We start from the raw sequence: 27,967 nt of genomic DNA, 5'->3' as shown, positions 1-27,967 counted from the left end.
TCATTACTATAAGTAAGCTCAAAATTGTCCCATTGCAATGAAATCTCTATTGTTCATTTCATTTAAGTACCAAAATTCAAATGATAAATATTGGTACTAGCCTTCCAAATTTGAAGAAATCCATAACCAAAATGTTTTTGCAATTTTATCTCATTTTAAGTTCAAAAAGTTCAAACAAGAAATAAATTCTGGTATCAGGCTTTCACTTTCAAATATGAAGAGACGTTTTTCAACCAAAACTTTTTGCAGTTAATAATTTTTGTTCAAACAAGCGTCTCTGCAACTTTTGTTCTCACAGACAGACCTTTTTAGTTATAGTAATATTTTAAACCGCACCATTTTTGCTGTTAGCTCAGGTTTTTCTGTGCTGCGTTGATATTCCATGGATCTCAGCTGCAGATGCCTTGTGCTGGTTCTAGTGTCCGCCATTCTTAGCTTCTTAGCGGCTTCTGGAGCTTTTGAAACCATTCAGACTGCCTACCACCTTGCAGTCTACTAGGACACTATCTCCTGTGTCTCAGGTGTTTTCACCATATACATTAATAGACTCACACTTAACATTTACACTTTTTCACAAACTCACATAACATGTGCTTAAGCATAAACTCACTCAACAATTACATATGTTTACAAACTCACATATAACATTTTTTGCCTTGCAAAGCATTTAGACTCATTCAACATTTACACGTTTTTTTTCAAACTCACATATAACGTATTAACATCTACTTATTTATACTCCCTAAGGAAACTATAGAACTACTTTAGCAAATATATTTCTTATTACTTCTTATACACTTATATTTATTCCATCTTATTTCTTATTTAAACTTACATTTACAACTAGCATCTTACAAGCTTATTACTACAAGTCTTAAGACTACCTTAGATACTTCTTACAAGCTTATATTCTTAAGGAAACTATAGAACTACTTTACAAACTTATATAGGCTACCATTAGCATATATCTAACTTAGCAAACACCTAAAGATTTCTTAACACCGATATAACAAGACAGAATTTCTACAAACTCACATATCTTATTTTCATTTTTCTACTTCTTACTCTTAATTATTATCACTATCTCTATTATAAAGATTCTCTTAACTAGACAGGAAGTACGCACATCATTTCTAAAGTTTAGAGTTTATAGTCAGTTTTGTTATAAAGCACTGGGATTTAGTGAGTGTTGTCATTATAGATTGTGATACTTGTTGCTAGGGTACTGTAACATTCTCCGGACAAAGCCACATCCCCAAGTTGCCAGTTCTCTCAGCAGTTCCGGACCGGCAGAGATGCACTGTCAGCGGTAGACGGTTTTTAACTAGAGGCTGTCCCTTCACCCAAATTCATAATAGCTCCCCTAAGAACTTCAATTCAAACAAACGTTTCTATCACAGCAGTACTTTTGGTTTGTTCTACTGAAAAACTTCACTTCATTAGCTTTAACTCCTGATGTTATTAGCAGCGGTGATATTTAGCATTGATTTCTTATAAGGAACTTTCAGGTAAAGCAACTCTTTTGTAAGACAGCTAGATTTTTCTGAAGTTTGTTTCCCATCTATAAAGCAGTCATTTCTTTTTTGAATGCCTGTCTCCTTGTCTCCTTATTAGATTTGCAAAGGAATTACTCATTGCAGGCAGTTTGTTCAAAAGGCAAAGAACTTTAATTTCAACATAAGTTTCTTCATATCTAAGACAACGTTCAGTGTATAAACTGTTTTCCCTTGTTTTAAGGATTTTAAAGTGGCTTGTTTGCTCTTATAGATAGCTTTTTGTCATCCAACTGCCGTAAAAACTTTTCACAGCTATTAGGGTAAATAAGGCATTTTACCAATGGAGCCCCAAACCACGAAGCACCTAGTTCCGTACCCTTTCAATTTTTCACTGGAATTGACACTTAAACCCTTAGACGATTTTTCCTCCTTATTCTTAAAAAAGCTGTATTTTAAGTTTACCATGAACGTATTTTCGAGCTGACAAAAGTGTTTCAGGGCAATGTCGCCATCTTTAGCAGAAAAACTACCTTTCCCAGAATGCATTTCACTTATATCAGTCCATAATATCAGTCCCATATATCAGTCCCTTATATCATTTTCCTTATATCATTGATTTCTCATAGTTCATTTCGGGTCTGAGAGTCAACTGGTTCTCTTTTACTAGACTTGCCTGGGAGGTTTGAACAAAGTCTCTTGTCTTTGCAATGGGAGATTTGAACAAGCATTTTACATTTTCAGCTATGGCACATTGGGAGGTTTCTGGTCTCTCCTCAGCTAGCTTCAACAGGTGTCTCTTCTTCATTTGACACTGGCCCCCGAATCAGAACCACACCTGCCTCGTTAACCGGCATTGAGGCTGGCATTTCTGATAGCAACTTTCCTCGGGGCTTGTGCTTGCCTTAGCCAGTCAGTGAAAAACAAGATCATTTACAACAGAGCTTTTCCATAGCTCCTTCAGAGAGATTTTCTCCCACTGATCTTATTTTGCTTGTTCCTTCCTTCCCCAGATGCAGAGCTTCAGCTATCTGTCTGCAGCTCTGTTCCTCTGCTAGCTGCCTTTGGAGGTAGGGGCTTTTTTTTCTCCCCCCGAATCTGCCTCAAACCCTAGCAGCTTTGTCAGGTCATGCATTTTCTGGGGAGGAATCTGTCCCTTCTGTTTCTTCAGTCTTTCTCCCAGACAGTTCCCAGTTTGGTCTCAGTTTATCCCCTCTACCCCAGAAACGGTTTCCAACACTAGAGTGGCGGCTTTCCCTGCTACTGAAGGTAGGGGCTTTAGTCCGTTTCTGTTTTCGGGGTCTGTGTGGTTTTCGTACAGACTGGAAAATTTAACAAGGGAGGTTTTTGCCATTTCTAAACTCCCATTGGACAGGTACTTTGCCTCATCAGGCCTTCACCTGGCCCAGTCCCCCAGTGGGTTGTGTTTACTTGTCTGGGTGCTCAAGGACAGAGCTTATGCCAGAGGCAATCACCCCTCAGGGCTACATTCCCTCATTTCATCGGGAGTCAGTTGAAACAAAGCTTTTCTCAAAGAGATGCTTCCTCTGACAGAAAAGAGAGCTTTAATCCTGGATAGTTCTGTTTTGCCCTGGCTGGGCTCTTTCCCCAGACAGCGTTCTGACTCGGCAGCATAACTGCTTCAGACAGAGTTCAGCTTTACTGTTTTCCCAGAAAGGTCCTTTCTCTGATAGGAAAGCTTTTTCTCAGATTTTCTTTTTGCAGTTGTGGACCTATCAACCCGGGACTTGTAGGAAAGCAGACAACTGTGCTGTTCCCACTGGCTTTAGCTTTGTTTGTTCATTAGCAACCTTCCCCTGGGTCCTGCACCTTCCTGCCTCAGCTCTGTGCTCCAGGAAGTTTACAACTGCAGGAACCCTAGTATCCCAGAAATGCACTCCAACTCAGAGACGCTGGCCAGTCGCCTCTGGGTTTTTGGTCAGAAGCGAGGATACAATGCTAACAGTTTGCGTTGCTTCAGGGGATCTTTGCATTAGGAAGATTAGGAGCACTTTTTCATTCTGAAATGCTCACTCAGTAACAAAGCACTTGTCTCAGCTCCTCTGTAACTGAAAAGCTTGGCTTTTTGCTTTTCTCAGGTCAAGTTTGCTGCCCTTTTGGGCTCTCTGTAGCTGTTCACCCATGCTCTCCCAAGCGTTTCCCTCAGGATACTCTGACCCACTGTCTTTTACTAGCTTGAAGAGAGCTTAGAAGAGGTTTTTAGGAACTTGTTCCTGCCTCCTGCATTGCAGGGAGGATTTTTAGAGCTTGAAAGAGAACTTAGAGGTTTTGCTGACTTAAATTTGTTTTCCCTTAGAGCTAATCACAGGTGGTCCCCATACTAATATCTTCAGGTGATTCTAATTTTTGTCCTCTCTCAGAAAGACAAATTTAGTTTTTAAGTTTGAGAGCTTTTGAGAAAGATTAAGGCTTTTTAGAGAGTTTCTTCCCAAGTTTTCCAAGAAAAGCTTTATAGTTTAAGAGAAAGGTTCCCCCCCGCCCCAGGAGAAAGACCAACTTTTCCCAAAACTTCCCAACTTTAAACTTTGACTTCTTACACCCCCATTTTTGCCTCAGGGAGAAATTACTTTCTCCTGCCGCTTGGACTTAGCATTTCAGCTGTCCCCAGGTCAAAAGCTTCCATAGGAAAGTTTTTCTTCCCCATAAGCTCAGAGAAGAGCTTTTTTACTACCCGTAAAGTCCAAAGAAAGATTTTTTCCCCAGTTTGCTTTCAAAGCCCCCAAAGTTAGAAAATTGAAGAGTTTTTCTGTCTAGTTGCCTTACTTATTTTTTCCTACACAATCTTACACTTCTAAGTTTTTCCTAACTATATTACTACCCTATACCTTATACTTATCACAGATAGAAATTGAGAAAGGGATAGAAGATAGAAAATTTTGACAGAAGAGAATTTCGCTGCAGCATCGGACATCCTTCCAGTCCGCTTTCCTTTTCTCTCGAGGATAAAACCCCTGCCTCACCAAAAATATATATATATAAAAATATATATATTCCATAACACCGGCATGCCTTTCCACTGGCAGGGCTAACTCAGCACTTTCACCAAAAACTCTGTAATAAAACTATTATTTTCCTTTATCTTTAGTCCCTATTAGTTTGTCTTAAGTCCCTGTTCATTTGTCTTTAGTCCCCCCTTTTTTTGTCCCTTTTTTCTTTAGTTCCTTTTTTTCTTTAGTCCCTGTTCGGGCGCCATTCTGTGGGGCGTTTACCCACCACCCCCACAGCTTCCCAGAGTTTTCTTGAGTGCGAGCAGCAGGAAATATTAGATAGAAGGATTTATAGCGGAGAATCTTGCGGAGATAAACAGATAGAAAATAAAGGATAGCCTCGAGAGGGCCTGGAACCTATTCCAACGGGCCCTGACTATCTCTGGTCCAGGGTTTTTATAGAGACGCCAAGGGGTGGAGCAAAAGACCTCCTCCCCCAGCACAGCCAAGTGCAGGCCATCTCAGACACCTGCACTCAGGCCCGTGGTCCTGATCATCCTCTATTCGGACCTGCTGGATAAAGCCACGAGGAACCCCAGAACGGGCTCCCACAATTGCCCCTTTGTAACTGTAATTTTGTTGCTGCTATGAATTGTAATGTAAATATTTTTGGAGACAGAGGTTTGTCAAAGGGGTTGGGACCCACAGGTTGAGAACCACTTCTTTGGGTGCCAAGTAAGTCCGGGCAAATCGTTCTCCTTTCATGTGTGATCTCGGGAAATTCCCCTTGCCTTTCTAAGAAACCTCAGTTTCCCTGATCTTTGGAGTGGTGATGGCAACAGACCTTGGCCTTGTGAAGTGTTTAGGACAGTGTTTTCAACCTGTGTGTCTCGACCCCTTGAGGGTCAAATGACCCTTTCACAAGGGTTGCTCAAGACCATCCAATATATATATGTTATGATTCATAGCAAAATGACAGTTATCAAGTAGCAATGGAATAACTTTATGGTCAGGGTCACCACAGCATGAGGAACTGTGTTAAAGGGTCTTAGCGTTAGGAAGGTTGAGACCCGCTGTCCTAGGAGGATAAGTGAAAGCATCCTGCCGAAGGCCCCACAGTTGTGACACTTCCGAAGTGGCATCTCCTTTGCTTTAACTGTCATCTCGTCTGTTTATTGGTGATGACAGCTACCGTCACTTCCTTTTATGAAGAACACCATTAAAAGTTCTAGCTGATAAACACATTCATAAGTGACATTCCCTTAATATTTAGGTTACTTGAGCTAATAATGAGTATATAATTTAGCAAATGGTTTTTTTTAATGCCAAAGTCCTCTAAAACTTGTTTTTTTGAGACAAAGTCTTGGTATGTCGTCTAGTTTGACCTTAAACTTATATAGACATCCTTCTGCTGCGGCATCCCAAGTGTTGGAATGTAGGCAGGCATGTGACCACCATGACTGGCAACTTTTTAAATGTGCTTTTTAATCATCACACAGCAGAATAGCAACAGAAGCACAATCACCCATGTTTGTTTCTTGTTTGTGTACATACACATATCCACATATATATTGAAATAGATGTATGTGTGTGTATATATACATATATGCATGTGTATGTATATATGTGTATACACATATATGTGTATATATATATATGGTAACATGAACTTTGGTAGTTAAGCCTCCATGTGTCACTGATTTTTCTTTTCTGTAATGAGCATATGTAATGATGATGGTACTCATAAATATTACCCAAATAACTTTCTTTCAAGCCATATGTCCAGCCAAGAGTTCAACATAGATGCCTCTATGAGTTAGATGAATAAGGGAGTTAATGCCACTTCCTGTTTATAGATATAAAAACTGATAGCAAGTGTCACCCTGCTAGAAGAATGATCCAGAATGTGACTTGGGTCTGTGTGGCTCTGGGGCCCCTCTATATCTACTATATAATGTCCTTGGAACCTATCTCTAGTCAGAGAACTCCTGTTTGCTAATAGACTCTGTGACCGTGGGGAGGTGTCCGTGTCTGTGTCAGTGGCCGGAATTTCTGTTCGGTCTGTGGCCATGTGAACTGTCCCTGAAGCCCTGGCTCATCCTTGATGGCTCAGAGTGCTTTGTCACTTGAGCTAAGAATTATCCAGGTGGCCAAAAGTTAAAAAAAAAAAAAAGTATTATTTTGATCAAGGCTGGAATATTCCATAGACATTTAGAAAATGATTGTGTCCTCATTTAACTGATTTTAGGATTGGAGGTGTATCTCAGTGTAGAGGGCGCTTTTCCTAGTATGCTCAAGACCTTGGCTTCAGGCTGCAGCACCAAAGAGTAAAATGAAATAATAATAATAAAAAAATAATAAAGGACCAAGTTTCATTTGCTAAGCATTGTCCCTTACATGAGGAAACCACACCATGGTCTGTCACATGTCAAGAGGGTATGTCCCTTTAGGAGGAGAGTCCCTTGCCCCCTGGTGTCCGAGGAGCTCTTGGTGTCTTCACCCCATCTTCTCTGCCCTGCCTGAGCTGCCCCTCACTCCTCACCTCTCCCTCCAGTCAGAGATCTCTGGCCTCTCCACCCAGCCCTCCTCTGGTGATCTCCGCATCCCAAGCTCTTATGAATGTGTCAATTTGAGTGTGGAGAAGTTTCAGTTGTTGGGAAAGAACACTTGGTATCAGCCCTTTTGTGATTTGATGGCACCTTTCTTGGCTGCCAATGAATTGCATGATTAGTGCATAAGGCCTTGAAAGGCAGAAATTTTAAAATATTTGCATGATGGGGGGGGCAGCATCATGCAAAATAGTTATCTGTGCTCAATAAAGGCTAAGATGAGCACACCTGGCTCCGGCATTAAGAACTGTAGTATTATGTCAAAGGAAGACCTTCAGCTCTTCTTAGAAAGATGTTCTAGACCTCAGCGTAGAGATGCAGACCATGGTGACTGACTTAGGAACCCAAAGACTGATGGTAAGAATGAGAGGATGGGAAGGAAAGTTGTGAATCAGGGTCTTCCTGACAGGGCAGGACTGCCATAGCAGCTGAGGTTGCCTAAGCAAGACCAGGGCAGCCAGCTACCCATCGTGGATGGAGGAGGACTTAGGATGCCCCACCCACAGCTGAGTTGCTGTTGACAAATGATGGCTGTTGGAGAAGAAGAGACGGGTTGTTTGGTTTTGTTATTGTTGTTTTTTGTTTCAGGGAAAAGTTGTTCTTGGTATGTTGACCATTAGTGGATGGCCCACATCCATGCATATATGGGCCACACTAATTTGACTCAGTGGGTTATTTAAAAAAAAAAAAAACCACAAAAGTAAGAAGGGCATAGGGGAAGAATGAGGATGAATTTGACTATGATAAAAAAAAGAATTCATCGTATATGTGCATGACATTCTCAAAGAAGAAATAAAACTATTTTACAAAAACATCCCAGTTGCTTCTGTGTGAGGGATTCTACAAAGCCTAGAACATCAATGCCTAGGAGGAGTCTTTTTCATTACTTTAGTTTGTGCCTCTCTACCTCCTTAATGGGCTTACCGTAGGGTAGAGCCTGGGATGTGCAGAGCATCTGAGCAGACTCAGAACCACATTACATATATGTAGTTTTTCCTGCACAAAGTATCTGGTACTTTCCCATTCCCACCTCGTCCACCCCCAGATTGAAACTCTTATTTCTCTGTCATGCTTAGTTAGTTCTTTCTTTTAAAACCCAGAAACCTAATTTGAGGAAAGTGTACCTGATTGACAGCTGCTGAATATGTCACCTCTTCCAAAAAGATTAACTTGCAAATGAGATGAATAACCGGGGCAAACTTGGTATCAGACCTGCCTTGTGGGTGAGCGTGGGGGACAGGAATGACTTGGGCAAGGGTTACTCTTCCAAATTCTGGGACCACACTCTCGCGAAGGAGGTCACCACAGACTTCATTCTCCGTCATGTTAAGTTGTTGGCCAGTAAGCCAGGCCAAGATGGCTGCTGTTTCCGTTCAGTCACAGCACCTAAGGACATAGTCAGGCACCCTGGGCTCATCAGGACCACAGTTGATTATCTTGGTGACAGGTTACCAATTAGTCCACCTCAGGGATTCTGAAAGATACCAAAGAAACGTTTAAATGTCTCTTTTTTGTATTCTGATTCTTTAAAAAATATTTTTATTTTTTTAAGAATTTCATAAAATTTACTGTGACATATTCTCCCTCCCCCACCCCCCACTTCTGCACACCCACCCAATTAATTTGGAAGACTACATCTAGGCTCTGAAGTCGCAGCCATGTCTCACTCTATCTATTCTCCTCTGCAGTGTCCTAGAAGACAGTGTTAATGGGAACTTGGTGTCAATAAAGAAATGAGCAGTGATTGAAAGAACTTTACACACTGTGACTAAGACCCTAATGTGGCTGGACTTTCAATTAAACCATCTACAGTGACAAGTAGATAGCCACGGAAATCTATCACCGAGTTACTATGAAGTGCTTATGAAATCTTCCTCCATCACTTGGGTGTTTTCATGGCATGTAGATTTCACTGCTTGGAGTTTGGATGACATTCCATGGAAAGTATGAGGATGATGTTCTATCTAACAGAATCAGGGTTTTGAGATTTTTTTTTACCCTAAATTTTTGAAATGGGACTGGAGAGATGCCTCTGTAGGCAAGAGTGCTTGGGGCCCAAGCATGAAGACCTCAGTTTGACTCCTGAGCACTCACGTAAATGGCTGAGTGGGGCTACTCTAGTGAGTGTGCTGTCTAATGGGTGGAGAAAGGAGACTCTCTGTAGCCTGTTGGATGCCAGTCTAGCTCCAGGTTCAGTGAGAGATGCTGTCCCAAGGAAATAAGGTGGAGAATGACAGAACAGGGCACACCACATTGTCCTCTGAATGCGTGGGTCTATGTACTCACACACACCTATGTACACATGCCACACATGATTTTTAAATGGGTGGACCATACATATGCAATTTTACTTTAAAGCATTCTTTTGTTAAGAACCAGTAATGCTCAGGGTTGAGTCTCTTTGACAAGGTGCATAAAACTGTCTCCCCGGTTGCAGGTTTGTTTGGTTTTATTAAATTCTTTGGTCTGTAAGAGCTTCTGAGGATGTGAAGAGCAATTGTTGTAATCCCACACGGAAAGTTCGATCTGCCCTCTGATTGAAGGACAGAGAGGAGAAAAGGTCGGGGGATGGAGAGGAGGAAATTGGAGGGAGCAATTTAGAACAGAGCTCTGGGGAAGAGAGGCAGAGAAGCGATTTGGAGACGGAGATTGTGGGTGGATTGTCAGGAGTCTGATGGTGATAATGGATGCTCCCACAGGGAAAGCCACAACGGCAGAGGGGGGAAAAAAACTCTAAAAATATTTTCTTTCTCTAAGAGACGCCGAAAGAACCATGTTTGCAGAGATGTAGGGGTGAACTTTCATGGATGATTTATGGAGACTGTTTTGTTCTTCTGAGCACACTGTGCCTTCGTTGATGGATGTAGCTCTTGGGGTTATCGTTTAATAACACACATTTCACACTTTGGAAAAGAAAAAAAAATCTTCTAGGTAGTTTGTTAAGGTTGTGGAGAAGACCAGAGAAGCCTGGCTTAAAGTAGACAGCCACTGTGCAATCCAATGACTTCTTTGGGATGTGGCTATTGCTCTTCAAAAGACCCTTATTGTTTGTTCCCTGTGGAAAGGGCTTCGTGGAGCCATGTCCAGCAAGGTCACTATGAGGACCGCAGCATAGTGGCATGCATGGCCAGGCCGAGTGGCAGTCAGCATTTCTGCTTTGTACATGCTTGTCACCTCAGAAGAGAGAACTGTGAATGCCTGGCCTGTGTATTCTACTAATGGCTTTAGGAATCAAAGGTCTTTTGATATAATTCTGTACGTACCGGTACAACCACAGGCACGGGGTTTGACCATGTCATTGGGAGGAATTTTGTCAGACGCATCTTTATTATAACTACTTGAGCAGTGGGTTTTTTTTATTATTATTATTAGGTTTTTTTAAGTCTGTGTTGTATTAAAAAAAAGAGCAAATTCTTCCTGGACCATGTCCCTCTCAGGACTAAATGGTAGTGCTGGTCTAAATTTTGGTAAATTATATATAAAGACAAAGATCCAATAGTAAGGATGGGTGGGACGGGGAGACTCGAGCGCTCTCCATCCATCTGCCCTCAAACTGCCTCTGAGCCGAGGCTTTCCCCCTCCTGGCATGCCTCATGCCTCTCTACTTTGTAAATTAGGATGAGCTAATAAGTCTTTGAATCCGAGGCTGCATTCGGAGTACCGAATGGGAGTCCAATGTGTCTCTTATCTTGGACAGAAGGTGCTCCTGCCTTTAAAGTAATTAAAGTTGAATAAATTGAGCCATAATAATAAAAGGGAAAGCTACTGTTATTATCAAGGATTTCCATTTGGTAGTCCTTCTGCAGAATAGTGAGCAGATTAGATTTCCCCAGAGATGGGCCATGCTGAAGGTTTCAATTATGAGGAAAGGTAATATATATATATGAAAAAGTGGGAAGAATGTGTTTAATTTTCCCTACTTGTCTTAACAATGGATTTTTTTTAGTTTTCTTCAGTTGATTAGTCCCAATCAATCACTCCAAATATCAAGAAGGGCTTCATTCACAATTCTGCTGTCTTGAATTCTACAGTCTGATTATGTAGGCTTAATACAAGGAAAATTTCCCTCTGCCCTGTGTTAGTCCATTGATTATTACCACGATGAAATACTTGTGGCAAGATGTTTTATGAAGAAAGGATTTCTTCTGATTCCTGGTTCTTGAGAAGTGAGATCGACATGCTACGTCTGGTGTTGTCTTTTTACCAACAGGACCCCTGTGTTCTTCAAGACTTTACATGGCCAGAGACAGGGACCACTGTGTCATCTGTGTGTTCTGTTCTCTTTCCCTTCTTCTAAAAAGCCACCCACATTTGATCCTTTGGGCTCCACCCTCACAGCCTGACCCACTCCTCATCACCTTCTAATAGAGATTAACTACCACATGTGAACCTGGGGGTAGAGTTCACACTCAAGCAATGTCCATATTATGCCCTAGTACCTGTCTGAGCTGGCAGATACTACCTGGGACTTTATCTTGGGAGTCCCTTGGGCTCCACTGGTGACAAGGTGACTGTAGCAGGTGGAGTTCCGGGCTGAATGCTGGCGCTGTTGCCCCTCCCGGGTACCACCATCAGCAGGAGCAGAAAGCTATCCTGCATTCACTCATTCATTCCACACTGAACTCCCTGGCAAACCAGTCACTGTTGGCCCTGGAAATACAAATTAGCAGCAAGCAGTGTTGGTGCTCTTGAAAACAGAGGGCAAAAATGAAAAGAAAAAAGAAAGCTAGGCACGCCGGGGGATTGTCCTTAATTTGATGACAGCAGTGATAAGTGCACCTATGAAATGCTTTTTGGAAAAGGGATTTGCAAGTTAATTATTAAAGACTAGCCCTGGGGGAGGGGGGTCCAAGGAACTCACAAATAAGGGTTGCCTCTATGCTGGAGGCTCAACTCTGAGCTCTTGTCTGCTCCACTTCTTGGTGTAATTATATGATTGCAGGTGTATTTTCTCCTTTTTACAAACCTCCCTCCACACCCCTTATGCTGGATTTTTTTAGTAAGGTTATAGGAGTTTCTTATCGGAGCTGTCTTGAATTTAGCAATCGAATGGAAGACCCCATGTCAACATTACTGGGCTTGAGTATGACTGCATCTGTGGCCTCAGCAGGAGCATGCTGAGAAGCTTTGCAGGGTACTGGAACTCAGAGGCCCCTTAGTAAGAAACATAGGCCCTGGGCTATCTCAGTGCACATGTGCAAAATTGAGGCTGTTGTGGAAGCTGCTTCTCAAACTCATGTGTTTGCTAAGCATCTCCATGTCTTCCAGCATGCAGCTCTGTGTGGAGCTTGAGAATCAGCTTTCCAGAACATTCCCTGGTGATGGCAGCACTTCTCCCATGAAGTGAAAAATCCCACAACAATGGGCATGAGCCTGAATGCCATACCCACGTTTAGTTTGGAGGACATGGGCATTGAGGTGTTGCTTTGGTAAACACAGGAGGGGACCTTCTTCACTGTCCTTCCACACTCCTGTAGTGTTGTTGTTTGCCACTGACCTGAGCCTTGTGACTTTGTGGGCACCTTTTGTGGGGGTGATGGGGGGGCTCTTCCTTTTCAAAGAATGAGCAACAAGGATTTGCACATTTCTGCTTGCTTTCATGGAGAATGCATCATTAGGCTTCTTGGGCTTTGTTGCAATGATGCAGGCAAATCCTTGCTAATCCAGCTGGAATCCATCAGATTCCATGATGATGCCTCTGAATGATTTTTAAAAGCCATCACCTGCTGTAGGGTCATATAGATCATCCAATCCCTCTACCATCCATGGTTATAGTTTTATGTAGTGGCACTTAAAAAGTCATGCTCCCAGGAAAGTGTGGAGGTTCCTTCATTGCAAGGTGCATGTTTATTGAATACAATTGAGGGCATGTTCCAAAATAACTAAGAAATAAAACCTTCACACCCAATGAGATGGCTCAGTCCATAAATGTGCTTGCCATTAAGTCTGCTGACCTGAGTTTAATCCATGGAACTCACAAGTGGGAGGAGAGACTGGACTTCCCAAAGTTATCCTCTGAGCTCTCTCTACATGCTTCATGGGGCACATGTGTGCACACATGTACATCCACCCACAATTAATTATTCATTAAAAACTGATTGCTTTAACTTTTCCTAATATGGTCAGAAATAAAACAGTTTTACATGGTTAGGGACGGTTTTCACTCATTTAAAAAATCTGTCTTCTGCAAACCAGACATCAAGCATCAGGGCGGATGGGAGAGTAAGAATGGGGAGCCTTTAGTATTATTCTTAATCATGAATTTTTAATACAATTGTAGATAGATCCAACACATAAGTTGAGATGTGTGACATTTATCAGCATAAAGAATGGGTTTAGGTAAATGGACATTGTCCCAGTTCAGCAGTTCTCAACCTGTGGGTTACGATCCCTTTGGAGGTCAAGCGTCCCTTTTGCAGAGGCCATCCAAGACATTCAGAAAACAGATATTTACATTAAAATTCATAACAGCAAAGTTACAGTTATGAAGTAGCAATGAAAATAATTTTATGGTCGGGGTCACCACAACATGAGGAACTGTATTAAAGGGTCACAGCACTAGGAAGGTTGAGAGCCACTGTCATAGTTTTTGTCAACTTGAGACGAACCTAGACATACCCGGGAAAAGGGAACCTCATCTTAGGATTTGCCTCCAGCATATCAATAGGCCTGTAGGCAAGATCACATGCAATTTTCTTGATCGCCGATTGACGTGAGGGGGAGGGGGAGGGGGAGGGGGAGGGGGGGAGGGGGAGGGCCCAGCCCACTGTGGGTGGTGCCGCCCCTTGGGCACGTGGTCCTGAGCTGTGTATGAGAGAGAGCTGAGGGGGTCAGTCAGCACCATTCCTTCAGGCTCCTGCTTCAGGTCCTACCTTCGTGTTGCTCAACCTGAGCACCTGCTCTGCCTTCCCTCTATGATGGGCTGCATCCTAGAAGATAAAAGAAACTCTTTCCGCCGGGCGGTGGTGGTGCACGCCTTTAATCCCAGCACTCGGGAGGCAGAGCCAGGCGGATCTCTGTGAGTTCGAGGCCAGCCTGGGCTACCAAGTGAGTTCCAGGAAAGGCGCAAAGCTACACAGAGAAACCCTATCTCGAAAAACCAAAAAAAAGAAAAGAAAGAAACTCTTTCCCCCACACATGGTCAGTGTTTTGTCCCAACAACAGAGAATCTCACTAAGACAAATGTAGGCATGAATACACTTACCAGATAGTGTCTTGTGCTTATCTTCGTATTCCAAAGGATTTTTTTTTCCAGTTTCAACAGTATTCTTCTCTCATTTGTTGTCTAATAATTTCTTGGTCTTTTCTTAGGCTATAACAAATACTCCAGGTGCTGCGGTCCCTTATTCAGACTGACTCGAATATTAAAAGACCATTATGATCTCGTCTAATGGTCGAGAAGGAAAGTGGGCTCCAGATCTGCTCTGGACATTAGTCTAGCATCTTCAGGACACTCACACTATTTCCATGGGCTGTAAACAGAGAGCCCTCCCCAGAGTCCCATCAGACTTGGTTTGGCAGCTTTTGGGTCTGAGCCTGTGTAGTTAGAAGCAGAGGGAAAGAATGCCCTGCTTGCTGGGTTCTCCTAACTTGGAGTAAGAAGGAAAAGACATTTGGCAGGGATTTCAACGTCTGCTGTGTCTCTATGAACTTGACCATGCTGAGATTCCCAAAGACTGTGTTTGACAATCTCTGAACATGCAGGCTGGGTGATGTTTGTCACATTTCACACTGTTGTATGTGATCTGTCTAGTTAGTCTCCTTTGTTTTCTGTATAATTTCATAGCTGTGCCTCAGTGTCTCCCTGGAAAGCTCCAGACTGCCAGCCAAATCTCACACTCAGGGCCAAAGTTGAGTTTCATATCTTGACTTCAAAATCCCAACTCCGATACCTCCGTATCTACGAGTCATTTGAACTCAAGCCCCAGGGGCTGCCTTCACTGTTGAAGTGGTCCCCGTGTTCTGTGGCGTCTCCTCTGATTCTCTCATATCGTACCCTGGTCACCTTGGGCTTGAGTTTCTGGTGGCTTCGAACCGCTCTGTCTCTCTTCCGTGCTTCTCTTACCTTACAATTTCCTCTCCACCTTTCCTAAGGAAACTTCCCAAAGCTATGCTTGCTTGCCATAAACACTTCCTGTGTCAGTCAACAGTTCCTGCTGGGTGATTTTTTTTTTTAACCATGATGCAAGAGGACCTTCTGTCCCTTGTCTTCTGTCTTTCCTGGCACCTTTAAAATGTTTATTTTGGTCAACTTTCACTCCCGCTTTTTCCTCTAGACACGCAGTGGCGTTTCCCACCTGTGCCCATACTGTCAGGGTTACTGACCTCCTGTGTCACAACACTGTCATGGTGGCCTTTTAGGGATCTCCAGATGCTTCCATCCTGTCTTCCAGAGAACTATGTCCAGCTTGCTGACTTGACATGTTAGTGGTCACTAACATGTAGTGCTAGGCAGTGTCATACTCACAGTGAGATATGGACAACACTATGAGAGTGGGCACTGTAATATTCTTAGTACACAGACGAGGAAGTTAAGGCACAGGAACAAAGTCCTGAAAGATAGTAATGAATGAAGCTGGTAAGGAATTAATGAATGAAGCTGGTAATGAGTGTAATGAATAAATCTTGTCATGAATGTATAGAATGAAGCAGGAATTTGACCCATGCAACTAGGCTCCTGGATTCCTGCTCTTAGCCGCCATGACTTACTATGACACCATCTCTTGGTGGTCTCTTCTGGGTGATGTGGCGCTGTGGTCATACTTGGAGTTTTGCTGGCATCCTGAATCCAAGTTCCCTGAGCTGATAGCTGCTTGAAGACTACTCTCCCTCCTCAGATACTCTGGGAAATGCAGTAGGCACAAGTTTTGGTTGAGCAAGGAGAGAGGAGAATGGAAGCATCGTTTGATTGGAGTATTTACAGATAAGGGAGTGAGTCATATGTTTCTCTCAAAGGTTTCTACGCAGTTAAGCTTCACATTCATAGAGGAGTGTTGATTAAGCAGGCTGGTATCCGAGGAAGATGCTCTTCTTGTATTTTACTGAGTCTAAGATTTAGGAACAAAGAATAACCCACTCAGGTTGATCCTCACTGTGTAATCTCCCTTCCTTCCTTCCTTTCTTCCTTCCTTCCTTCCCTTCTTTCTTTCTTTCACCAATTAAGTCAGTTTACAAAACAACATTTTCTCCCTCAAATGTTCACTGCATTCTTAGTTCACTGCATCATATTTTAAAAGATGGGAACTCATCCAAGTATCCATTCGCAAATGAATAGATAAACACTGTGTGGTTTGATTGGAGAGCACGACTTAGCAAGAAAGGTGGGGAGCAGAACTCAACCACTACGGTGAACCGACCTAAATCAATGCCAAGTACATCCTGTTGAGTTAAAGCGCCAGGCAGCATAGAACACTCGATAGCTGTGCGTCCCGAGTTGCCTCAATCGGTCTTGGTTCTTCTGGTCAGATAGTTGAAGGCCTAAATGTGTGAGGAGAAACTGACCGGAACCAGGCAGACAGGAACATCAGCTGGTAACACTTTCTGTTTTATACCAGGTGGTGTTTCCATGATGGTTTGATTACCATTAACTGGACCACTTAGAATCTGTTTTTCCTGATGCCAGTCAGATCTCAATTAAAAAAAAAAATAGTGGCATCAGCTAACAAAGAACATGGCCAAGAGGCATCTTTTCAAAGTAACCTTTTTCAGTTGTACTTATTTTATGTGTATGAGTATCTTCCCTGCATGTATATATGTGATCAGCCTGTCTGTCTGGTGCCTGAAGAGGCCAGGAGAGGACATTGGATCCCCTAGAACTGGCATTATGGATGGTTATAAACTACAATGTGGATGCAGGGAACTGAACTTGGGTCCTCTGCAAGACCATCAAGTGCTTTTAACTGCTGAACCATCTCTTCAGCCCCTATTTTAATTTTTTTTAACTTAAATTTTGCATTTACAAAGTAGCAGGTTCCTTTTTGGTATTTTCACATATGCCAAGTTTTGGTTGACAATCCCCCTCCTCTGGCTCATCTCATGCTCCCCACCCGCTCTTGTACCCTTCACCCTGAGTATTCCCACTTTAATGTCAACCACATTCCACTCCCCTTCCCACCCCCTCTCCAATAAAGCCCACCCCCCTCCTTTTTATGCTTTTCTGGCCCCTACACACACTCACTCTCACACAAATACATATTTATAAAAATCAGAAGTTAGAATATATGTATGAAAGAGTAGTCATAGTATAGTGTTGGTCTTTGTGAGCCTGGGTTACCTCATGTAATATAATATTTTCCAGTTCCATTAATTTTTCTGCAGATCTCATAATTCATTTTTTTATGGCTCAATGAAATTCCTTTGTGTGTATGTACCACCTTTTATTTTTCATTCATCCTTGGTGGACATCTAGGCTAATTTCATGTCCTTGCTGTGAACAGCTAGAAGCATAGTTGTTTAGATGTCTCTGTAGTAGGAATCTTTTTTTAAGATGGAAAACTAACAGTCCATAGGCTAATTAATAACAGAAGATGGAAAATTCAGACTAAGAGAAGGCAGAAACAGTGAGGCTAGACTCCTCTCCAGGGCAGTCATAAGGGTCGGATCCATGTTAGAGGGAGCACCTTCAGACAGGCCATGAGCCAGCGGGGTACACAGGTGAGAATTAGGGAGGGCTGGTGACTGTGCTCAGAGTGAGCACAAGCCCTCTGGGTGGAAGTTTTTATCAGAAGCGGGAAGCCAGAACAACACCCCTAGGTGAGGGTGGAGGAGGTTTAAGAAGGGCCAGAGGAAGTTGTAGAGCTGTGATTGCCAAGATGTTTCCTGCATCCAAAGAATGTTCCATGTTCAAACAGATTTTCTGGACCTCATCCCAGAGTTTCTGGTTGAGTAGGACTGGGAAAACCCTGAGACTGTGCCAACAAGTTCTTAGCGGATGCTGATCTAGATGAGACTCTGAGACACTGGTGGAGCACTCTCACTCTTGCGGTGGGGACAGCCACGCCTTGTGTGACACAGGGATCCGGCAGAGCTCACAGATCTGTGCTCAGCTGCTTCCTCCCAGTGAGGGCTGAGCCCACAGACTCTGACCAATGTAAGGGAAGTCTCCAGAAGTGACCATGTCAGAGGACAAGTAAGGGATGGGTGCTGGGAGGGAAGAACTGAAGAGAGGGGACCGTGAGATTCCTAACAAGCATCTTGTTGTCAGGGTCACATTGGCTTATCCTGCCCGGCTCTATGGGAACGAAGTAGAGCCAGGATTTGTGTTTGTTTGGCACAGGACACCAAAGCTTATTGTCAAGTTGCCTCTAAGACCCTCTTGGTCCACTCTTGGGTGTTTCGGGTAACTTCACACTTGTTTGGACTCGGGCTGTTACCCGTGTTTCTATTGTTTTTGTCATCTAAGGATTATACATCTCTTGATATTCTGGAGTCTGGACACTGTGAAAGTGTTCATTCATTTCTAAAGTAGCTGTTATAAAGTACTGAAACTTTGCCTGGAATGACTCATTAAATTGATTTCATCAGTATAAAAAAATAACACATAATAATATTCCTTTCTGTTGGGAGTCTTCATAGTTGCAAGCAAAAACCGTCAAGGTCAAAAATCACATCAAAGAAACATCAGTTGTTCTATTTAAATGACTAAGAGAGCCTCCAGTCCATGGTGCATTTGTCTGACAAGGGAAGAAATGCAGATTTTTGTAGTCGTCTTTTTAAAACACGATTGACAGATACACTCTGCAGTGAGCAAATGAAGTATTGATGTGCTCAGAAGTGGATCAACCTCAAAAACATCACGCTAAGAGAAAAAAGCCAGACACGCAAGAAGGCAATGCAGGGTTCATAATCACCTAGGCCCGGAAGCCAAGAGAACTGGAAGTGATTACTAATGCTAACAGGAATGAGACTTTAGGGGTGATGAGATTTTTCAAATTAATTGTGGTGAGTGTTTCACAACCCTAAAATATACTAGAACTCACACACTGTATGCAGTTGGCAAACTGTAGAATGTGTGAATTTATGCTGTAAGCCTGTTAACACAACTAAAACACTTCTCAGTATTGTTTTGTTTTTGTTTTTTGAGGTAGGGTCTCACTACATCACCCTGGCTAGCTTCTAACCCAAAGATCCACCTGCCTCTGCCAACTGACGGCTGGGATCAAAGGGGTGTGCCACCATCATGCCTAGCTTTTTCTCCCCTTTGGGGATCTTTCTGTGTCCACTTTACCTGCACTATGTGGCATGGGTAGCACTTGCTCTTCTTCCTGGTCACCCATGAATGTGCCTAAGTGTTCATATTTACTTGTCTATTCCTTGAGACCGAATCTTCCTCTTTAGCCCAGGCTGGCTTGGAACTCGAAGTTGGCTGGCCCTGCCTCCCGAATGTTGGGTTTACAGGCCTGCTTCACCATGCCTGGCTTGAGCATTTATACTTTGAAGTGAGGGAAAACCTGGCTTTGGGGATTAGCTTAAATTGAAATACTTCGAGGAAAGTAATTAACTGATGTGGAAGCGGAATCCAGATGGTATCTGTCTCCTGCAATTGAACTTTCCAAAAGCGATCTCCAGTTCTCTGGCCTACCCAAGCCTCTTTCTCCTGTATTTGACTTTGGGGATGGTAGAGAAAGCACTGAGGCTGAATTCTATTTGTGAGTATAATTTTTTTTTTCCCCTTGGATGCCCAGGAATTCCAAAATCAGGCATAGAGGACATCAGAAGGATGTGGGGTGTTAATGTGTAAAGGTGTGTTGGTAAGGGCGTCATTTCAGGGAGTTGGCATTTCTCAGCCAGCGTCTGGAGACAAGTACTTTACTAAGTACTCTGTGAATCCTTCATGTACCGATACTGAGTACCACCGTCAGCTCATGCGTGTCACAGCTCTGTTCATTGCTGCACTCTGCTGTTGCACCTGACTTCCTGTCTTCTGTCTCCTTTGGTTTATTCTTTCCTAGAATTAGGCTGCTCCTCTGCTTTAGGGACACACTGGCCAAAACAAGGCGCGTTGTTTCCATCTGATGGCTGTTCTTCAGTATGGTATCTTCTTCACTTACTTCATACATAGCTTTCTTGCTTCTCTTTTTTTCCCAATAAACTAGACAGGATGATTATAGATAACATGCAAGGTACTAGATATTCTGAGTACATCAGGATTAATAAAGCTCTCTTGATACCTGTCAATGTGGAAAAAAAAAACCAACAACCAAAAACCAAACAACAACAACAACAAAAAACACCAGCTATCATCCTAAAGGGGATAAGAAATAGTTTATTCCGGAGCCATTCTGAGTGACCATAGCCTGGGAACACAGATTTGGGTTACCTCAAAGTCCATGTGCCAGTGTGGAAGCAGTGCCACAGGGTTTCTATAGTTCTACAGAACAAAGGAAGTCATGAGTCAAGGCAACTTTAAAACACGTCGGTGAGTACACCAGAGAGGCAGGCACAGCAAGATGGGGAGAGCTTGTTTTATGGGCCCAAGATGCTCTCTCTGATGACGTTCTTAGGTCTTGGATTGGTGGATATTTTAAAGAACCAAATATTGACTGTGGGTGGCTTTGAATATAATCTACGTTTTCAAGCTGAATGGGTTTATAAAGTCTGGCCGTCACGTTGTTATACCGATAGCCACACTCTTCATGGAGGCTTAATGTTTGAGTTTACATTAGCAGGCACCCGGCCGGGGTGGACTGCTCTTTACTTTGGTCAGGCAGGCCTGGAATCTGAGGAAAGGAATGTCTGTTCCTCTCCACTTGCTTCTTCCTAGGCCAGGAACTCCTGTTGGAAAGTACTCAGGAGGATGTGGCTAATCCTCCCGCCAGTTGGTGCTGCGGAAGCATGGGCTGATGAGAGGGGGCACCTCATCCCTTGAGGCTTTTCAGTTCCTAAACAGGTCCTTATTCCGCTGGATCCTCTTCCAGTTCCCTGGTTTACTCTTCCTTCGTTTTTCTTTATCTTCTGCTCTTGGTGTTCCCCTGTCCTCCGATTAGTTCACCGAAGCCTGGTTCCTCAAGGAACTACTTTAACATCCATAGCTGCGGAGACAAGCATGTCCCCATGTACCATATGTGTGCACATTTTCATACTATCCCACATTGTCATTGGTGCTCAGCAAACATACCGAGTGTCCCCAACACTGTCCGGGGAAGCTGGAGTATACTGTGAGTCAGGAAGCCCCTGGCTCAACTTGGCTAATTATAAATCAGAGCAGAGACTCATTTCAAGGACAGTAAGAACTCTATGCTGAACCCATCCCAGAGAGCTCTGCTCCTAGGGAATTATCAGGACATGTCCTGACTCCCTCTCCCCTAGAGAATCTGTGTCCCAGGTTGCTGGCCCCAGGATCTAATGTAATAATCATTTATAGCCTGACCACATTGTTAAACTCTGCCCTGAGGACAGTCCCTTCCACATGACTGGGCATGACTCTGAAATTCCCTGCCTGGTTGCCTTCCCTCACGTCCGATGAGAAAGGCCAGAAATAGACTTCTCTTTGCTGATCCGTCAGTCAGACTTGCTGAGACCCGGAACCTTCCTAAACTTGGAGGTGTCATAATCAGTGGTCAGCACTGGGTTCCGGAACAGGTGTCAATGTGGGGAGCAACAGATTTTAACCTCTGGGGCTTTAGGACCATGGAACCTCCGGTGGCACAGGACAGAATCCGGAGTGCTGAGAGCTGGGACTTCCATCTGATGGCCAGGGTTTGCACAGCTAGAAGTTCACTTCAGAGCATTACAGCGACCTCCATGCTCTTCATGTAGTGTGGTGTGAGCTCTACTGTAAAACGCATGATGGTTATTAAGTTTCCTTTGATCTCTCATGGGTCCTGTCACAAGAATCAGTTACATTAATGATACAGTTACATTAAATGTCAGGTTTAGAAATATAAAAATGTGTGCTCACACGCATGCATGTGAGGGCTTGGGAGACTCCAGTTCCATCCTCGACACACACTGGGGATTTTAAAAAAAAAAAAAAAAGCAAAGGAAAAGAGGTGTATGTAAGGATGTCTAGGTTCAAAATCAGTATTTTACATGATATGGAAGGAAGAAGACCAGCAGAGTGGGTTCTCTCCAAGTTGGTGCCAAAATATAAATGAGACTTCTTTTTAAGGCCCGATTCAACCAGAAACTGGAATTCTCAACTCTGTGAACGATGGTGTGACTGTTGAAAATTTCTTAACTTCTATGTGTGTGGAATTGACTTGCGCAGTCAAGTCTGCTGTTGGGAAAGGACGCCAGCCCTTCCCACATTTGATTCCCATTACTCTTTGATAAGGAAGCGCTGCTCCCTAACGTCTGTGCTAAGCCAGTGCCACGCCCAGTTTCTTGTGTTGCTCACCACTTTTATCTTTTTATCTATCTCTTCCTATAAGTACTTGAGTGCAAGCCCCAGACATCATAGCACTCACCAGTACTTGAGCATAAATATGCGAGTTGAGGTCTGGAGGTATAAGCCTCCAGAGCCCCCATTATTTATTCTGAGAAATCCTTCAGTGTTGTCTAATTCCGACTCATCTAGATTTCCCAGTCAGGAGAGCCGGGGTTCAGTTAGAATACTGTATATGCTTGCCTGGCTCTGTCTTTTGTTAATTAGTCATTTAATTAACTGTCCTTGGGGCCTCTGGTTTGTAAGCCTTGCTGTGGCAAACATCTCCTTTTCTCTCTCCCTTGCTTTGTTTTGCTTAGTTCTCTTCTGAGTTCGCCCGTCTTAGATGTCTGTTGTAAGAGCTTGGTCCTCCTTCAGCATCTCCCTAAGTCAGTGGCAGTGGTGGTGAACTACAGCAAGGCTTATCTCCACATTACCTAACAAAGAGGAAAATCGTCTTTGGATGCGTGCACATGGATTTAGCAAGTGAAAGTTTGAGGTCCCTGTCTTTGTTTTTATTCTCTCTAACAGTGTGAACTTGGATAAGCCACTTAGTTACCATAAGTCGATCCATAAAATATATGTGGACAGTCCCTGGGCGTTGTTTATGTGCAACTCCTTGGATCTTTTGAAATGTCAATTTGATCCCAAGCTTTGGCATATATAATTATGAATCTCTCTTTGTCTTCACCTGAGGTGTGGTAGTTTGAACGTAAATGGCCCCCATAATGTCATATGGAGTAGCACTGTTAGGAGGTGTGGCTATTTAAAAGTGGTTATGGCCTTGTTGGAGGAAGTGTGTCACTGTGGGAGTGGGCTTTGAGGTTTCCTATGCTCAGGATACTGCCCAATGAGTCAGTTGACTTCCTGTTGCCTACAAGATGCAGGACTCTCAGCTACTTCCCCAGGACAATGTCTGCTTGTATACCACCATGCTCCGTGCCATGATGAAAATGGACTGAACCTCTGAAACTGTAAGTGAGCCACCCCAATTAGATGTTTGCTTTGTAAGAGTTGCCATGGTCATGGTGTCTCTTGATAGCCATAGAAACCCTAACTAAGACACTAGGATCAATGAGCATAAGGAGGTTTCACCTGCTTGGATCTATGGTGAGAAGGTATCCAGAGGGACTTCTTGAAGGCTGAAGGAGGAGGTCATGAGACAGCTTCTAGAACTGTAACCCATCATGTGTCATGCCATTGAAGGCACAGGCCTGCAAAATCAGCTGTGTTATTTTTAGATTGCTATAAAAATCAAAAGAAAAAGCAATAGATAACTTGCATAGGCGAGCTAAAAGAGCCCAACAAAGCCCCCCAGATCAGTGTTCTGCTTTGTTCTTTGCCCCACTCTGCCCCACTCTTTGAGGGAATATGTTCACGAAGAAGGAGAGAGTGGGCCGAGAGGAGCAGAGGGACACCCTGCAAGTTACAAACTCAGCCCTTGGATACCAAGTCCACCTACATAGCGAGGATCACACAAGACACTTTATGGAAAGATATTTGGGAAATGTGTTTAATTAGTTTAGAATTAATTTTTGTAAGAGAGATGTGGCAGTCAGGGGTTTATCGGCTTACTGTGACTCTTCAGTTTCTAGTTTCAATCAACAGGGTACTTTCTGGTGATAGAAAGCTTGTTTTCAACCAGAATTTCATCTCAGTCCCAGCTCAGCCACTATCCTACTTTGTTTTCTGTTACCATGAGAAAACATTGACCAAAAACAACTAGGAGAAGAAAGCGTTTATTTCTCTCAAACTACCATGTCACCGGTTCATCACTGGGGGAAATCGGGGCAGGAACTAAAGGCAGGAACCGGAAGGCAGGAGCAGATGCAGAGACCATGGAGGGATGATGCTTACTGGCATGCTTCTCTCTCATGGCTCACTCAGGCTGCTCTTATACAATCCAGAACCACCAGCCCAGGGGTGAGACCACCCACCATAGGCTGGGCCCTCCCACATCAGTTACTAATCAAGAAAATGCCACAGGGGCTTGCCCATAGGCCAATCTGATGGAGGTGTTTTCTTGTTGGAGGCCCATCTTCCCAGGTGACTCTACTTGGTGTCGTGTTGACAAGAAGGGGCATCACCAGCATGGACTGTTTTTCAGAACTAGCAAGATAAACAACCTTACCAACTTTCAGCTTCTTTATTTACAAGACTCAAGTGACAATGTCTTGTAAGCAGTCAGAGGGGTTTAACAATGCCGGGGACTAAATGATGTCACTTACAGGGCTAAGCGCAGAGGCATACTTATTCACTATGATTGTGATGTGAGTGTGCCAAGTCCTTCCTATGACACGCTGCACTTTTTTTTTCTCCTTCATAATTTCAGCTCTGTAGACACTCTTGAATATTCTTTTTTTCCCCTTAGGATCCAAATTTCTTAGATAAAAATCTTCAGAAATTTTTTCTTTTACTTCACTAAAAGAAACAGGTGTTGGCAAATGGTAGTGTGGTTATATGCACTCTATCTGAGCACACATACAAACAAAGTAAAGGACGTTTACCCATCACCATTATGTGGGTGGCTTTATTCTTCAGGATTAGCGAGTGTGTTTCAGTTAAAGTGTGAGGGTACCTTTGGCTTGAGAAACAGGAAACCGGGGTTATGACGGAAGTATTTTGCTGGTTTCAGGCAGTGTAAATGTTCTGAACAGGAGCTTCACATGTTGTGAAGGAAGGGCTTGGAACAGCTAGTTGTACAGATGACTGGGGACCCACATCTTTGGGCAGGCAGAGTTCAAAGTCTCAGGCTTCTGGGTTGGAGTTGGGAATTGGGGGACGAAAGCGAATGACAGAAGGCTCATTTTTCATAATCAAGGAGGCAATATGGGAAGTGGGAGGCAAGATCAGCATTGAAGAACAGGGGAGGGAGTTGGTGCCGGGACGGTAGGCCGACTCTTGCTTTTGGAGAACGCAAAGGTTTCACAGCATCCACTCCTGCCTCTGGGATGAGTTGGTTGGAGGGAACATCTTGTAGGGTTTGTGTTCCATTAATCCACAGTCTGAGGAAACCCTAAGGTTTTGCAGGTCGTGGGAGAGGAAACAGTACACATTGCACCCAAGCTACTCCATGGTGGCTTTGTGGTAGGAAATTCAAGTATGCTCTGTGTGTGTGTGTGTGTGTGTGTGTGTGTGTGTGTATCCTTGGAATGTCACTCCAAAGTCAGGCAGCAGACGTAGGACTTTGCTTTGTCAGAGGCCTGGGTATTGCCATACTGATGAGTCTGATGACATCACTGTTAGGACTAGGGTCCATAGCTGATGATGTCACTGCTAGGACAAAGGTCCATAGCTGATGATGTCACTGCTAGGACAAAGGTCCATAGCTGATGATGTCACTGCTAGGACTAGCGTCCATAGCTGATGATGTCACTGCTAGGACAAAGGCTCACCGTTCCCTTGTGCCAGCCCTTCAGGAAGGTTCCCAAAAGCTTCGCCCCTGGGATTGTACATAGCAAATAGAAATACCAATATTTTGAAGGAAATTCCTGCCTGTTCGTTTTTGGCAGACAGTGCCCTCTGTTGCCTAGGTGAGTAGGGTCACTTTAACTTAAGGAAAACTTCATAGTGATATAAGAATACCCAAGGGACAACATCTCAGAGAGGCCATTGGCTTTGGAATCTTGGCAACATTGCTGTTGGTGGCATCTGTTACAGTCAGTCAGGTCCAATGGACCCAGCCCTAACAAAGCAAAATTTACAAGATGATATATGAGCAGATTTGGAGGTTTTGTTACATATTATCTGCCCAAAGGTATATTTGTTTCACCTAATTTGACAAAAAAAAAAAAGATAGTGAAAGTGATTAGCTCACCAAACCATTGATCCCTTTTATCTTCCTTATGTGTACTGAGTGACTAACAGAGTTGTGGGTTAAAGAAGCAGGGGTGTATATCCAGTTACTGTCTTTCCTTGTTCTCAGATGTGATTTGCTCCTGTTGTTAAAATGACCTGCTGATGCTTGGAAAGGTTATCAGTTATTCCATCTCAAGTAAATTGAAAACTTCGATGTCTGCTTTAAAATGAAATTATAATGGTGACTTCATGGTGTCTCACTAGTCACTCTGTTCAGTTTTCATCTCGACCACGACATAAAATCCTCCCATGTCTACTGAAACATCCGTAGATCTTTTTCAGCATTGTTGAAAGAATGCGGCTCTCTCTTAGGAACACAATCAGAAAGAACAAGAACTGCCAACTTTCCGAAGTCTACAGTCTGGACCCCATCATTGCCTGGAGGACCCCAGTGGGCCAGGCGAAAGACAGGCTCTGGTGTGCTTCCTAAGAGTGTCGAGCGCTAGCGGCTCCCTCCTCTCTGAGTGTCCCCCTCATGTCGCCTCACAGGAAAGATGCCCACTTCTTTGATAGTGAATCCATTCTGCCCTGGTTGCATTCCCGAAATGACCACTGGAATCTCCCATCTCATTAGCGTACATTCTTATCCGTGACTAATGACAGCTGATTCCATGTTTGCGTCTTGACTGACACACGGACCACCTGCTTTTGTCCCTTCCTTGGAAGCTTCAGCCCTTCTCCTGTCACCCTGTCTTCATCTTAGCGTCTGTGCAGTGAAGGAAAAACAAAAACAAAACAAAACAGGGAAACACAGTTTTGTTAAATGGTTTTCCAATGCTGACTTGATTCATTTTGATAGTTTTTTTATTCATTTATTTTAATTTTGTGCACATTGGTGTTTTGCCTGCCTGCACGTCTATGTGGGGGTGTCAGATCCCCTGCAACTAGAAATACAGACAGTTGTGAGCTGCCATGTAGGTGCTGGGAATTGAACCCAGGTCCTCTGGAAAAGCAGACAGTGCTCTTACCTGCTGAGCCATCTCTCCAGCCCCTCATTTCGATAATTTTTGTGTGAGAAATTCTTGGGCTTTTTAAATGGATATGCTTTTATTCTTTTAGATCGAATGACCAGATGTGAGCTAAATTTGGTATCTTAGTGTTCTTATTGGTGGTTAAAGCCCCTTATGGTTCTCATGTGTATGTGCACGCGCATGTGTGTGTATGCATACGTTCATTTAAATTATTGATTTGAATTAAGTTGTGACTACCTGTTCTTTGTGTCTCCTATTTCTTCTACATCCTCAGAAGTTTCATTGAGTAGCTCAGGTTGGTTGATAGGGCCCACAAAAATACCAGTTGTGCTGTCGAGGTGATATGTATCTGGAGTTCTGGCTGTAAATTCAATGGTCTTACTGCCATGCAGAGCTACATTTAGAAGTCGCCTCCGTAAGCTTTATGAAAACATATGACAAGAACCTATACATACTTCCTGGCACTACATTGTTTAGTTAAAAATAGCAGGATGGCCACTAGTAGGAGTTTGCAGTTTTAAATGAAAACTCCTTGTTCCCTGGGACAGTTCCCATGTATTTCTAATTGCGAATCATTCTTCTAGATAAGTCAGTCAAACTAACTAGTTATTTCAAGTGGGAAGGCAGTGATGCCCATGAAAATCATAATGCTATCGAGCTTCTAAGAATATGGATGACATCACCAGGATGTATTGACTGCCACCCATTTTACCCTTGCTGAGTC

General features: G+C 43.3%; 1 protein-coding gene and 1 long non-coding RNA gene across 3 annotated transcripts in view; both read left to right on the top strand.

Annotated features, from left to right (window-relative positions):
- The window catches only part of Ank3 (ankyrin 3), a 612,404-nt gene that overhangs the window by 190,201 nt on the left and 394,236 nt on the right, over nucleotides 1-27,967 (top strand). The window lies entirely within an intron of this gene.
- LOC143269855 (uncharacterized) lies at nucleotides 13,801-26,462 on the top strand. Its single transcript, XR_013046624.1, has 2 exons — nucleotides 13,801-25,701; nucleotides 25,804-26,462. It is a non-coding gene; the product is annotated as an uncharacterized LOC143269855 (long non-coding RNA).

This window comes from Peromyscus maniculatus, chromosome 21 (assembly GCF_049852395.1).
Source record: "Peromyscus maniculatus bairdii isolate BWxNUB_F1_BW_parent chromosome 21, HU_Pman_BW_mat_3.1, whole genome shotgun sequence".
Taxonomy (NCBI): domain Eukaryota; kingdom Metazoa; phylum Chordata; class Mammalia; order Rodentia; family Cricetidae; genus Peromyscus; species Peromyscus maniculatus.
The sequence above is the reverse complement of the archived record's forward strand: the minus strand, read 5'-3'. Positions and strand labels throughout refer to the sequence as shown.